The sequence below is a fragment of the Hyla sarda genome, chromosome 1 (assembly GCF_029499605.1).
Source record: "Hyla sarda isolate aHylSar1 chromosome 1, aHylSar1.hap1, whole genome shotgun sequence".
Lineage (NCBI taxonomy): Eukaryota > Metazoa > Chordata > Amphibia > Anura > Hylidae > Hyla > Hyla sarda.
The window spans coordinates 287,926,244-287,940,231 of NC_079189.1; the positions used below are offsets into that span (position 1 = coordinate 287,926,244).

At 45.2% G+C, this 13,988-nt stretch overlaps 1 protein-coding gene across 5 annotated transcripts in view; it reads left to right on the plus strand.

Annotated features, from left to right (window-relative positions):
• Positions 1-13,988, plus strand: part of CRTC1 (CREB regulated transcription coactivator 1) — a 205,479-nt gene that overhangs the window by 111,622 nt on the left and 79,869 nt on the right. The gene's annotated exons all lie outside the window — the stretch shown is intronic.

Here is a 13,988-nt window from a genome sequence, read left to right on the forward strand (position 1 = left end):
AAAGTGTCCCCAGGTTCTGGATAGCAAGGAGAACAGCGTTCTAATCCTGTTCTTCTATGGTCTATGCAGTGCTGCATAGAGCTAAAAAGATAACTTTGAACCACACATATGCTGTCTACAAGTGACTCCTATACAGCATTACATATAGCACAAAACCCTGTTCTCCTCACCTGTCAGGTCCTGGGACTGTTGTGTGAGGCATATAGTATTATAGTGTTTTTAGCATATTCTTTTGTACAGATCCCTGATAATGTCCTGACCATCCAGTATAATGAATGAATGTGACCCTCTGCACAGGGACACAGTTTTACAGCCTGCTCCCTCTTAGGGTGCATTCACACCATGCTTTGTACATACAGTGGACAAATTCTCCACACGTATCACCGCTGCTTAGACAGACATGGAGCGCTCCATAGCCTTACTACCACCAGCCTGCATATGTCACCTGCCCACGCCGGAAATCTGCTATCCACCCGCGTGCTACCTGTTGCAAGACTACAACTCCCACGGCATGCCCTTACATTGAGGACATGCTGGGGGTTGTAGTCTTGCAACAGCTAGCAGACGGATGGTGGATGTGCTGGGCAGGCATGTGCGAAAAAGGCTGGGAGATGTGTGGAGAAACTGCTTCCCTATCAGAGAGGGTAGCAAGAATGGAGTGAGAGGGAGTGAGCTGTAAAGCAGAAAACTGTATCTCTGTGTGGGGGGTCACATTCCTCCTCAGGGACACAGTTTTCTTCATTCCATCGGCATAAGATATTAACGAAGATAAAAAATGTATAAAATTAAAAAACACCAAAAACTCTCTCAAATCTAAATCTTCCCATTAAAAAGTAAAAAGAAATGTAAATATGTTCTTTAGTAACCCGGCCATTAAAAACCCTCCTCACACATTTTACGTGACCATTATTCATTTACTGTATGTAATAAAGTGCCCATATCACATATTTGGTGAAGGAATATGTAAAGAAAAAATAGAATGTGATGATTTACTCTTCACAACAGTGCAGAAGACCCCCCCCCCCCCCTTAAAGGGTTAATGTACGCTCCATCACTTCACTTCTAAAAGCAGCCTTCTTGCAGTGTTACAGCCCACGAGTTGCACCATAAAAGGATATGCAGTCGCTTTTTAAAGCCTAAGGGACAAGATTGCGAGAGATTCTCAGTGCTTGCAAATCAGTTAATAAACTTTGAAGGTTGAAAATATGTGAGATTGTGTGGGTGTTTCTGAATGTTGAAGCACTTGCTAAAGTAAAAAAAAATTTTTGTGATTTCCAGACACTTAAAGATGAGGGGAGATGAGCCTCGGGGGAGATGAAGGGCCAGGACAGCCGGCCGTCTCCCAGAAATATGGAACTACACTGTAATTTCAGATTTCCTGGGTCATGCCGTGATTGGCCAGTTGGTCTCAGCCCCTCATCTCCCCGCCGCCGCTGCTCATCTCTCCCCCGCCGCTAACTGTTACAGGATTACACCTCCCAGCATGTCCATTAAGTGAGGACATGCTGGGAGTTGTAGTTGCGGCGGCGGGCGGGCCGGTGGTAGATGCAGGCCGGCCAGCTACCCGGAATATGAAACTACAGTGTAATTTCATATTTCCCGGTCTGAGCTGTGGTTGGCCGAGACCAATCTTTTACACCTTTATCTTTTGCATTTGAAACTACCCTTTTTCAGTGGTGTCCCAAAAAGGTCCGTAGGAATAGTGTGCTTCTTCTGTTGGTGTCTAATTTGACTAGGTGCTAGAATAGTTTTCAAAGATGCTGCTCTTCTATATGTGCAATGAGGTTGCATAGGGCTGATAGGACCCAAACATCTGCTTCCAGAATGTGCCAGTGGCGAGACACTATATTTTTGATTTGCCGAGAATCCTTACTGTAGATGGTGATTAAATTGGAGGCGCACTGATTTTTCTTGATGAGGTCCGATTCTTTCGTTTATGAAATCTCATTAGCATTACTTTGTTTGATGTCATTTCCTATGCAATCCATCTGAGAATTTTTTTGTTCGGTTATGCGCATGATTTCAAACTTTTTCTGGGTAATGTTTTTCTCGGACGCAATCCTGTAGTATTTGAGATTGTTGTTTAAATGTATCTTGATTTGTACAATCTTTTCTTATCCTCTTATATTGGCTGTACGGAATATTAAGTAACCATTTTTTTTAAATGTGCGCTGTGGAAATGAAGGTAACTATTCGCATCCACCTTTTTGAAAAAAGGTGGATGTGAGAAAGGATGATTCATTATGAGCAATGTGGATGTCGAGAAAGTTAATACTTTCATTGCTAGCTTCTAGGGTAAACTTTAAGCCCCAAGTGTTATCATTAAGATATTGGAGGAAGTTAGGAATGGTTTCAGTGGGACCCTTCCAAACAAAGAACAAATCGTCTATATAGCGAATACATCTGGCTGGAGTAACCCGACAATTATGCAGAACATAGCAGTCTATTATCGCTATATAGACGATTTGTTCTTTGTTTGGAAGGGTCCCACTGAAACCATTCCTACCTTCCACCAATATCTTATTGATAACGCTTGGGGCTTACAGTTTACCCTAGAAGATAGCAATGAAAGTATTAACTTTCTCAACATCCACATTGCTCATAATTAGAGATGAGCGAACTTACAGTAAATTCGATTCGTCACGAACTTCTCAGCTCGGCAGTTGATGACTTTTCCTGCATAAATTAGTTCAGCTTTCAGGTGCTCTGGTGGGCTGGAAAAGGTGGATACAGTCCTAGGAAAGCGTCTCCTAGGACTGTATCCACCTTTTCCAGCCCACGGGAGCACCTGAAAGCTGAACTCATTTATGCAGGATAAGTCATCAACTGCCGAGCCGAGAAGTTTGTGACGAATCGAATTTACTGTAAGTTCGCTCATCTCTACTCATAATGAATGATCCTTTTTCAAAAAGGTGGATGCGAATAGTTACCTTGGTTTCCACAGCGCACATTTTAATCAAAATACATTTAAACAACAATCCCAAATACTACGGGATCGCTTCCGAGAAAAACCTTACCCAGAAAAAGTTTTAAATCATGCGTATAACCGAAAAAAAAAAAAATTCAGATGGATTGCATAGGAAATTACCTTAAACAAAGTAATGCTAATGAGATTTATAAAACGAAAGAATCGGACTTCATCAAGAAAAATCTATTTGCCTCCAATTTAATCACCACCTACAGGAAGGATTCTTGGCAGATCAAAAATATAGTGTCTCGCCACTGGCACATTCTGAAAGCAGATCCCCATTTGGGTCCTATCAGCCCTATGCAACCTCGTTGCACATATAGAAGAGCAGCATCTTTGAAAACTATTCTAGCACCTAGTCAAATTAGACACCAACAGAAGAAGCATACTATTCCTATGGACCTTTTTGGGACACCCCTGAAAAAGGGTAGTTTCAAATGTAAAAGATCAAGGTATCTCTGATGCCAACAGATCTGCAATGGTCAAGCCGAGTTTGTATCATCTACTGGTGAAAAATTTGAAATAAAATACCATCTCACTTGCCAAACAGATCATGTTATTTATATGATCCAATGCTTACATTGTCCATTACAATATATAGGTCAGACCACACGACCGCTTCATCTGAGACTCAATCAGCATAGGCTAAATATAAAAAGAAAATACCTGCTGCATGATGTTACTAAACATATCCTGTTAGTGCACCCCCACCAGAATCGATCAATTGTGATCACACCAATAGATTTTGTGCCAACCACAACAAATAACCGTTTCAAGCAGCTCAAAGATTAGAGATGTTTTGGATATACAAGATGCAAACTTTGTCCCCTCATGGGTTAAATGAAGTCCGAGAAGTTATTGCCTAATTATGTCGTATACTCACCCGAATTCTGTGTACATCTTTCCAGCCATTAGCCGTCGTGCGATACAGCTACATCCATAATACTACGCGGCCATTGGTAATCCCAGTACGCCTGCGCACCTACATCTGTCCATTCATTGAACATCAATTCTATTTGCGGTTGCACATTAGTCCATTACCATCCACACATACCACTCTTTGTTAATATATTGTTTATTACAAGTATTTTATTCTTCTTTTTTGTGATATTATATGTTTTGCTATTTTATGTGGATTTTCAATTTTATTGTTGTATTTTAACCCTAGACATTTTTATTGGTTCCGGTTTGACCGGTACAGTCACTGGACCCGGAAGGAACTCCCATTGTTGTTTTAATGTTACACGTGTATCCAGTTCGTTGCCTGACAAAGAGCCCCGTCCAGGCTGGAAACGCTCTTACTTTCAATAGTTTATTAGAGAATTTTTCATAAAAGCATAAAAGAATACAAACAATGGCCTAATCTAGTCCATAGGTAATAACAAAAGAACAATGTCCTGAGGACAATATTGTGGTATGTCTGCAGGGAGAATAGACTTAGGGACACTGCAGCATTTGACGTTATTGCAGCAACTCCTATCTTCTAGGTCTGCAACTTTTTCTCAAGGCTGTGACTTCTTCATCTAGGTCATTGTAAGAGTCTATAAGCAGATTTATGCGAGTCTGAAATTTGGGGAGTTTTCAGACTCACATAATCTCTCTCCCCGAGGTCATCAATAGCAGCCTGTATAGGAGATGCCATTTTAGCCATGTCTCTCAGAAAGGTTTTGTGAAGCACCAGCAGCATAGCTTTCATAGTGGTGTCAGAGAGAGAGTCCCCAGAGACTGTTAGTGCACCTAGGGCATCCTCTTCCTCTGCTGGTATATTATCAGTAATAGTCCAGGAACATATATTAGAAGTGTCTGAAGATGCATACCTGGGTCTCTGTATTAGCGGGCTGTGTGACTGTGATTGCACTGGAGAGGCACCTTCAGTATGCTAGGACCCTGCAGGGGAGCCTTGAGCATGCAGGTCTTCACTACTCTGAGAGGAGGCCTACTGTGAGACCTGGCAGTAGCAGGAGAACCACCCGGAGAAGCTTGATGTAACAAAGGCACCGACAGGGAACACCGTGTAAGTGTAGGAGCGGGTCTGGAGGTTACCGTTGTCCCAGGCTGGGAGAGTGGAGGAGAAGATGCGCGTGCGCGAACAGTGCCATCTTGCAACCTGGTCTCACCTTGAGTAAAGCTAAATTTAGTCAGTGTTTCCTGGCCTACAGGCTTCTTTCTTCTTCCGGGCATGATGGTCGGGAGATCAGGCAGCTTTTAGGCAGGTTTCGAGCAGTGTGCAATGGAAAGTTGCTAGGTTAGGCTGAAGGCATGAGCTCTTTTACAAAGCCGCTATTCACCTCGGCTGCCAGGCCACGCCCCCTGGAAACACTCTGTTAATTTTGCGTTGCACCCATACAATAAATACTATATGATGCATCTCAGAGATCTGCGCCCGGGTGATGTCCCATTTTCTAGGATGACCTTTTCTACTATTTGATTCTACACCGGATTTTCCACCAGAAAACATCTGAGGGACCAGGAGGCTGCGACCTATCTTGTTATATTCTACGATAGATGTTATGCTCTCAGCATAACTCTCCCAAGTAAGCGTCCATCTTGTTGGCTCTGCCAATTTCCATTGGTTGTTCACTCCTATACTCCTGGTTTATCTGCACGAGGTGCGCACCTGTCTTTTTTTGTTTTGATTTCTACTATATTTTAATAGATAAGACAGTTGCACATGCAGTGATACTAAACATGTGTTTGTTTGTTTTTTTTGGCAGTCATTGAATATACAGTGGGCTTCTGAGCTGGGCCTGCTCTATATGCAGTGGGTGCTGTAGCAGATGCCTTCCTGCAACTGCTGGCATTGGACTTTAGTTTGATCCCAGCAGGTTACCCTCTTCTTGCCACAATAAATGGCAATTGCATCAGCAGCCCTGTCACTTAATCATATTCCGAAAGGCCTTCTGAAAGCTCTACAGACTGTAGTATATCACAGATTTGATAGTTCACTAGCATACAGCAATTAATGGCAGTCCCCTTGGGGGCCTAAAAATGTGTGGAAAACCAAAGAAAAATAAATAAATATAAGTATATACATTTCACCCAACCCCCCCCCCCCTTCTTTTTTTTTAACCCCTTAAGGACGGAGCCCATTTTCACCTCTAGGACGAAGCTGACCACTGTCTAAACATGAATAACTCTGGAATGCTTTTACTTATCATTCTGATTCTGAGATTGTTTTTTCGTGACATATTCTACTTTAACATATTGGTACATTTTTGTGGTAACTTGCATCCTTTATTGGTGAAAAATCCCCAAATTTGATGAAAAAATTTAAAATTTTGCATTTTTCTAACTTTGAAGCTCTCTGCTTGTAAGGAAAATGGATATTCCAAATAAAAAAATTTTTATTCATATATACAATATGTCTTCTTTATGATTGCATCATAACATTTACGAGTTTTTACTTTACGAAGACACCAGAGAGCTTCAAAGTTCAGCAGCAATTTTCCTATTTTTCACAAAATTTTCAAACTCAAAATTTCTTCAGGGACCAGTTCAGGTTTGAAGTGGATTTGAAGGGTCTTCATATTAGAAATACCCCATAAATTACCCCATTATAAAAACTGCACCCCCCAAAGTATTCAAAATGACATTCAGTAAGTGTTTTAACCCTTTAGGTGTTTCACAGGAAAAGCAGCAAAGTAAAGGAGAAAATTCAAAATCTTCATTTTTTACACTCGCATTTTCTTGTAGACCCAATTTTTGAATTTTTACAAGGGGTAAAAGGAGAAAATGTATACTTGTATGTGTGACCCATACCTCATATGTCTATGTAAAGTGTTCGGCGGGCGCAGTAGAGGGCTCAGAAGCGAAGGAGCGACTAGGGGATTTTGGAGAGTACGTTTTTCTGAAATGGTTTAGGAAGTATGGGGCATGTTTCATTTAGGAAGCCCCTATGGTGCCAGAACAGCAAAAATAAAAAAAACACATGGCATACCATTTTGGAAACTAAACCCCTTGTGGAACATAACAAGGAATAAAGTGAACCTTAATACCCCACAGGTGTTTCACGACTTTTGCATATGTAAAAAAAAAAAATTTCACAAAAATTTTGGTTTTCCCCCAAATTTCACATTTTTTAAAGGGATAATAGCAGAAAAGACCCCCCAAAATTTTTAACCCCATCTCTTCTGAGTTTGTAGGTACCCCATCAGTGGACCTGAAGTGCACTGCGGACGAACTACAATGCTCAGACGAGAAGGAGTCATATTTGGCTTTTTGAGAGCAAATTTTACTCGGGGGGCATGTCTCATTTAGGAAGCCCCTATGGTGCCAGGACAGCAAAAAAAAAAAAAACACATGGCATACCATTTTGTAAACTAGACCCCTTGAGGGACGTAACAAGGAATAAAATGAGCCTTAATACCCCACAGGTGTTTCACGACTTTTACATATGTAAAAAAAAAAAAATTTTTTTCACTAAAATGTGGGTTTCCCCCCAAATTTCTGATTTTTTGCAAGGGTTAATAGCAGAAAAGACCCCCCCACCCCCCAAAATTTGTAACCCCATCTCTTCTGAGTAGGAGGTACCCCATAAGTGGACCTGAAGTGCACTGCGGGCGAACTACAATGCTCAGAAGAGAAGGCGTCATATTTGGCTTTTTGAGAGCAAATTTTACTCGGGGGGCATACCGCATTAAGGAAGCCCCTATGGTGCCAGGATAGCAAAAAAAAAAACACACATGGCATACTATTTTGGAAGCTAGACCCCTCACAGAATGTAATAAGGGGTACAGTGAGCATTTACCCCCCCACTGGTGTCTGACAGATCTTTGGAACAGTGGGCTGTGCAAAATTTTTCATTTTCACGGACCACTGTTCCAAAGATCCGTCAGACACCTGTGGGGTGTAAATTCTCCCTGCACTACTTATTACATTCCGTGAGGGGTGTAGTTTCCAAAATGGGGTCACATGTGGGTGTGTTTTTTTTTTTTTTGCGTTTGTCAGAACCGCTGTAACAATCAGCCACCCCTGTGCAAATCAACTCAAATGTACATGGCGCACTCTCCCTTCTGGGCCTTGTTGTGCGCCCCCAGAGCACTTTGTGCCCACATATGGGGTATCTCCGTACTCGGGAGAAATTGCATTACAAATTTTGGGGGGCGTTTTTCCCTTTTACCTCTTGTGAAAATGAAAAGTATAGGGCAACACCAGCATGTTAGTGTAAAAATGTTTATTTTTTTACACTAACATGCTGGTGTAGACCCCAACTGTTCCTTTTCATAAGGGGTAAAAGGAGAAAAAGCCCCCCTAAATTTGTTAGGTAATTTCTCCCGAGTACGGCGATACCCCATATGTGACCCTATTCTGTTGCCTTGAAATACGACAGGGCTCCAAATTGAGAGCACCATGTGCATTTGATGCCTGAATTAGGGACTTGCATAGGGGTGGACAAAGGGGTATTCTATGCCAGTGATTCCCAAACAGGGTGCCTCCAGCTGTTGTAAAACTCCCAGCATGCTTGGACAGTCAATAGCTGTCCAGAAATGCTGGGAATTTTTGTTTTGCAACAGCTGGAGGCTCCATCTTAGAAACACTGCCGTACAATACGTTTTTCATTTTTATTGGGGAAGGGGGGTGGTAGGGGGGCAGTGTGCGTGTGTGTATATGTAGTGTTTTACTCTTTATTTTGTGTTAGTGTGGTGTTTTTAGGTTACATTCACACTGGCGGCAGATTACACTGAGTCTCCCGCTAGGAGTTTGAGCTGCGGCGAAAAATTTGCCGCAGCTCAAACTTGAAGCGGGGAACTCAGTGTAATCTGCCGCCAGTGGGAATGTAGCCTGTACATTCACATGGAAGGGGGGTCAAAACTACAACTCCCAGCATGCACTGACAGACCATGCATGCTGGGAGTTGTAGTTTTGCAACAGCTGGAGGCACACTGGTTGGAAAACCTTGAGTTAGGTTCTATGACCTAACTCAGTATTTTCCAACCAGTGTGCCTCCAGCTGTTGCAAAACTACAACTCCCAGCATGTACTGATTGCGGAAGGGCATGCTGGGAGATGTAGTTATGCAACGGCTGGAGGCACGCAAGTACAACTCCCAGCATGCCAAGACAGCCTTATGCTGTTCCTGAATGCTGGGAGTTGTAGTTTTGCAAGATTTAGAGGGGTTCAGGTTGTAAATCACTGTCCAGTGGTCTCAAAACTGTGGCCCTCCAGATGTTGCAAAACTACAACTCGCAGCATGCCTAGACAGCAAACTGCTGTCTGGGCATGCTGAGAGTTGTAGTTTTGCAACATCTGGAGGGCTACAGTTTGAGACCACTTAGTTATTTACAACCTGAACCCCTCTAAATATTGCAAAACTACAAGTCCCAGCATGCCCACACAGCAAACAGCTGTCTGGGCATACTGGGAGTTGTAGTTTTGCAACATCTGGAGGGCCACGGTTTAGAGACCACTGTAAACTGTTGCCCTTCGGATGTTGCTAGGCAACAACTCACCTAGCAGGACCCGGATGTATTGCTGCCCCCGCCGCACGTGGGGGATCCCCGCATGGAGGATCACGCTCCGGGATGCAGGATCTAGGTAAGGGACCTTCGGCGCCGACCTCCCCTGGACAGTTCCCCCGTTTTGCCCGGACACCGATAGGTGGGCAAAGCGGGAGAACCGAACTTTAACCCCCCACCTCCCCCGGTCTGCTATCGGTCGGTCGCTCGGCCGACCAATAGCAGGGATATGAGGGGTGGCACTCCTGCCACCAAACTCCTATCCCTTCAGGGGGATCGAGGGTGTCTCTGACACCCCCAATCCCTCTTATTTTCCGGGTAACCAGTGACCCGTATGACCCGGAATCGCGCAGGTCTGAATTGACCTGCGATTTGCGCCCATCGCGGTCATGGGGGGGGGTCTCAGGACCCCCCTCGGCGATGTGCTGGGATGCCTGCTGTTAGATAACAGCAGTCATCCTGGCCTGATCACCGCTACCGGTGACGTGGCGCTCCCGGAACCCCCGCGACGTACATGTACTTCACCGCGTCAAGTGACACTTCGCTGCGCCGTACATGTACGTCGCTCGTCGTGAAGGGGTTAAACATATTTTAATTAGGAGTTTAAAGGGGTATTCCGTGCAAAAACGAAAGGATAGGGGATAAGATGTCTGCTCGCCGGGGGCCCCGCTGCTGGGACCCCCCCGCGATCTCCCTGCAGCAGCCCGCATTCATTTCTATAGGAAGTGGCGTATCGTCCGCAATGCCCCCTTCCACAGACATGAATGGAGGGGGCATGGCGTGAGGTCACGTCCCTGTCTCGGAAGCCCGGAGGTTTCCGAAACTTCAGACGCAGCTACGCATAGAATGCGGGCTGCTGCAGGGAGATCGCGGGGGGTCCCAGCGGCGGGCCCCCGCGATAAGACATCTTATCCCCTATCCTTTTGATAGGGGATAAGATTTTTTTGCCAGGAATACCCCTTCACTGATAAATCACTTATGCGCAGGTGCGCCTAGTGACTCCGTTAGGACCACTTCCCCTTTGTACAGTGATCCCTCAACTTACAATGGTCTCAACTAGAGATGAGCGAACTTACAGTAAATTCGATTCGTCACAAACTTCTCGGCTCGGCAGTTGATGACTTATCCTGCATAAATTAGTTCAGCTTTCAGGTGCTCCCGTGGGCTGGAAAACGTGGATACAGTCCTAGGAGACTCTATACTAGGACTGTATCCACCTTTCCCAGCCCACCGGAGCACCGGAAAGCTGAACTAATTTATGCAGGATAAGTCATCAACTGCCAAGCCGAGAAGTTCGTGACAAATCGAATTTACTGTAAGTTCGCTCATCTCTAGTCTCAACATACATTGGACTTTTCTGGACCATTGTAACTTGAAACCAGACTCCACATACAATGCTACAGACAATCCCGATCTGTAAAATGTGTCAATGGCTAGAGGAACTGACCAGTAATACAGGTGTTTTACCAGAGAATGACCATTCTGATTGAAGCGTATGCACTGACTGGCAGTCTGGTATCGCCCCCTACAGTACAGGGAGGTATTACATGTTCTGTACTACTAACTGCCACAGTTAGCTGCTCCTTTGGACACCAGGTGAGGGCAGCTCCATTACTTTTTCAGGACATTACTTGTACTGTACAGGATCCTGAAGAAGCTCCTGTCATCTACATAGACAGCGATTTACATCTTCCAACAGCTCTTTCTTACTTTTATATGTAAGGACTTGCTTTATCTATATTAGTTATCTACTGATTATTCTTTAACCCCTTCACGACGAGCGGCGTACATGTACGGCGCCGCGAAGTGTCACTGGGCGCACAGCGACGTACATGTACGGCGCGGGGTTCAGGGAGCGCCGCGTCACCGGTAGCGGTGATCGGGCCGGGATGACTGCTGTTATCTAACAGCAGGCATCCCGGCACATCGCCGAGGGGGGTCCTGAGACCGCAATTCAGACCTGCGATCTGCGCGATTCCGGGTCATACGGGTCACTGGTGACCCGGTGACCCAGAAAATAAGAGGGATCGGGGGTGTCCGAGACACCCTCGATCCCCCTAAAGGGATAGGAGTTTGGTGGCAGGGGTGCCACCCCTCCTATCCCTGTTATTGGTCGGCCGAGCGACCGACCGTTAGCAGACCGGCGGAGGGGGGGGTTAAAGTTCGGTTCCCCCGCTTTGCCCACCTATCGGTGTCCGGGCAAAACGGGGGAACCGTCCAGGGAAGGTCGGCGCCGAAGGTCCCTACCTGGATCCCGGATCCCCGTTCGCGATCCTCCCCCACATGCGGCGGCGGCGGCAATACTTCCGGGTCCTGCTAGGTGAGTTGTTGCCTAGCAACATCCGGAGGGCCACAGTTTACAGTGATCTCTAAACCGTGGCCCTCCAGATGTTGCAAAACTACAACTCCCAGCATGTCCAGACAGCTGTTTGCTGTGTGGGCATGCTGGGACTTGTAGTTTTGCAATATTTAGAGGGGTTCAGGTTGTAGATCACTAAGTGGTCTCAAACTGTAGCCCTCCAGATGTTGCAAAACTACAACTCTCAGCATGCCCAGACAGCAGTTTGCTGTCTGGGCATGCTGCGAGTTGTAGTTTTGCAACATCTGGAGGGCCACAGTTTTGAGACCACTGGACAGTGATTTACAACTTGAACCCCTCTAAATCTTGCAAAACTACAACTCCCAGCATTCAGGAACAGCATAAGGCTGTCTTGGCATGCTGGGAGTTGTGCTTGCGTGCCTCCAGCCAGTGCATAACTACATCTCCCAGCATGCCCTTCCGCAATCAGTACATGCTGGGAGTTGTAGTTTTGCAACAGCTGGAGGCACGCTGGTTGGAAAATACTGAGTTAGGTCAAACCTAACTCAAGGTTTTCCAGCCAGTGTGCCTCCAGCTGTTGCAAAACTACAACTCCCAGCATGCATGGTCTGTCAGTGCATGCTGGGAGTTGTAGTTTTGACCCCCTCCCGTGTGAATGTACAGGCTACATTCACACTGGCGGCAGATTACAGTGAGTTCCCCGCTACAAATTTGAGCTGCGGCAAATTTTCCGCCGCAGCTCAAACTCCTAGCGGGAGACTCAGTGTAATCTGCCGCCAGTGTGAATGTAACCTAAAAACACTACACTAACATAAAATAAAGAGTAAAACACTACATATACACACGTACACTGCCCCCCCACCACCCCCCTCCCCAATAAAAATGAAAAACGTATTGTATGGCAGTGTTTCTAAGATGGAGCCTCCAGCTGTTGCAAAACAAAAACTCCCAGCATTTGTGGCCAGCAGTTGACTGTCCAAGCATGCTGGGAGTTTAGCAACAGCTGGAGGCACTCTGTTTGGGAATCACTGTCATAGAATACCCCTATGTCCACCCCTATGCAAGTCCCTAATTCAGGCCTCAAATGCGCATGGCGCTCTCACTTTGGAGCCCTGTCGTATTTCAAGGCAACAGAATAGGGTCACATATGGGGTATCGCCGTACTCGGGAGAAATTACCTTACAAATTTTGGGGGGCTTTTTCTCCTTTTACCCCTTATGAAAAGGAACAGTTGGGGTTTACACCAGCATGTTAGTGTAAAAAAATTTAAATTTTTACACTAACATGCTGGTGTTGCCCTATACTTTTCATTTTCACAAGAGGTAAAAGGGAAAAACGCCCCCCAAAATTTGTAACGCAATTTCTCCCGAGTAATGAGATACCCCATATGTGGGCGCAAAGTGCTCTGGGGGCGCACAACAAGGCCCAGAAGGGAGAGTGCGCCATGTACATTTGATCTGATTTTCACAGGGGTGGCTGATTGTTACAGCGGTTCTGACAAACGCAAAAAAAAACACACCCACATGTGACCCCATTTTGGAAACTACACCCCTCACGTAATGTAATAAGGGGTACAGTGAGAATTTACACCCCACAGGTGTCTGACGGATCTTTGGAACAGTGGTCCGTGAAAATGAAAAATTTGCACAGCCCACTGTTCCAAAGATCTGTCAGACACTAGTGGGGGGTAAACTGTACCCCTCATTACATTCTGTGAGGGGTCTAGTTTCCAAAATGGTATGCCATGTGGGGATTATTTTGCTGTTCTGGCACCATAGGGGCGTCCTAAATGCGACATGCCCCCGAGCAAAATTTGCTCTTAAAAAGCCAAATATGACGGCTTCCCTTCTGAGCATTGTAGTTCGCCCGCAGTGCACTTCAGGTCCACTTATGGGGTACCTCCATACTCAGAAGAGATGGGGTTACAAATTTTGGAGGGTCTTTTCTGCTATTAACCCTTGCAAAAATGTGAAATTTGGGGGGAAACCCACATTTTAGTGAAATTTTTTTTTTTTTTTACATATGCAAAAGTCGTGAAACACCTGTGGGGTATTAAGGCTCACTTTATTCCTTGCTATGTTCCTCAAGGGGTCTAGTTTCCAAAATGGTATGCCATGTGTTTTTTTTTTTTTTGCTGTTCTGGCACCATAGGGGCTTCCTAAATGCGACATGCCCCCCAAAAACCATTTCAGAAAAACGTACTCTCTAAAATCCCCTTGTCGCTCCTTCCCTTCTGAGCCCTCTAC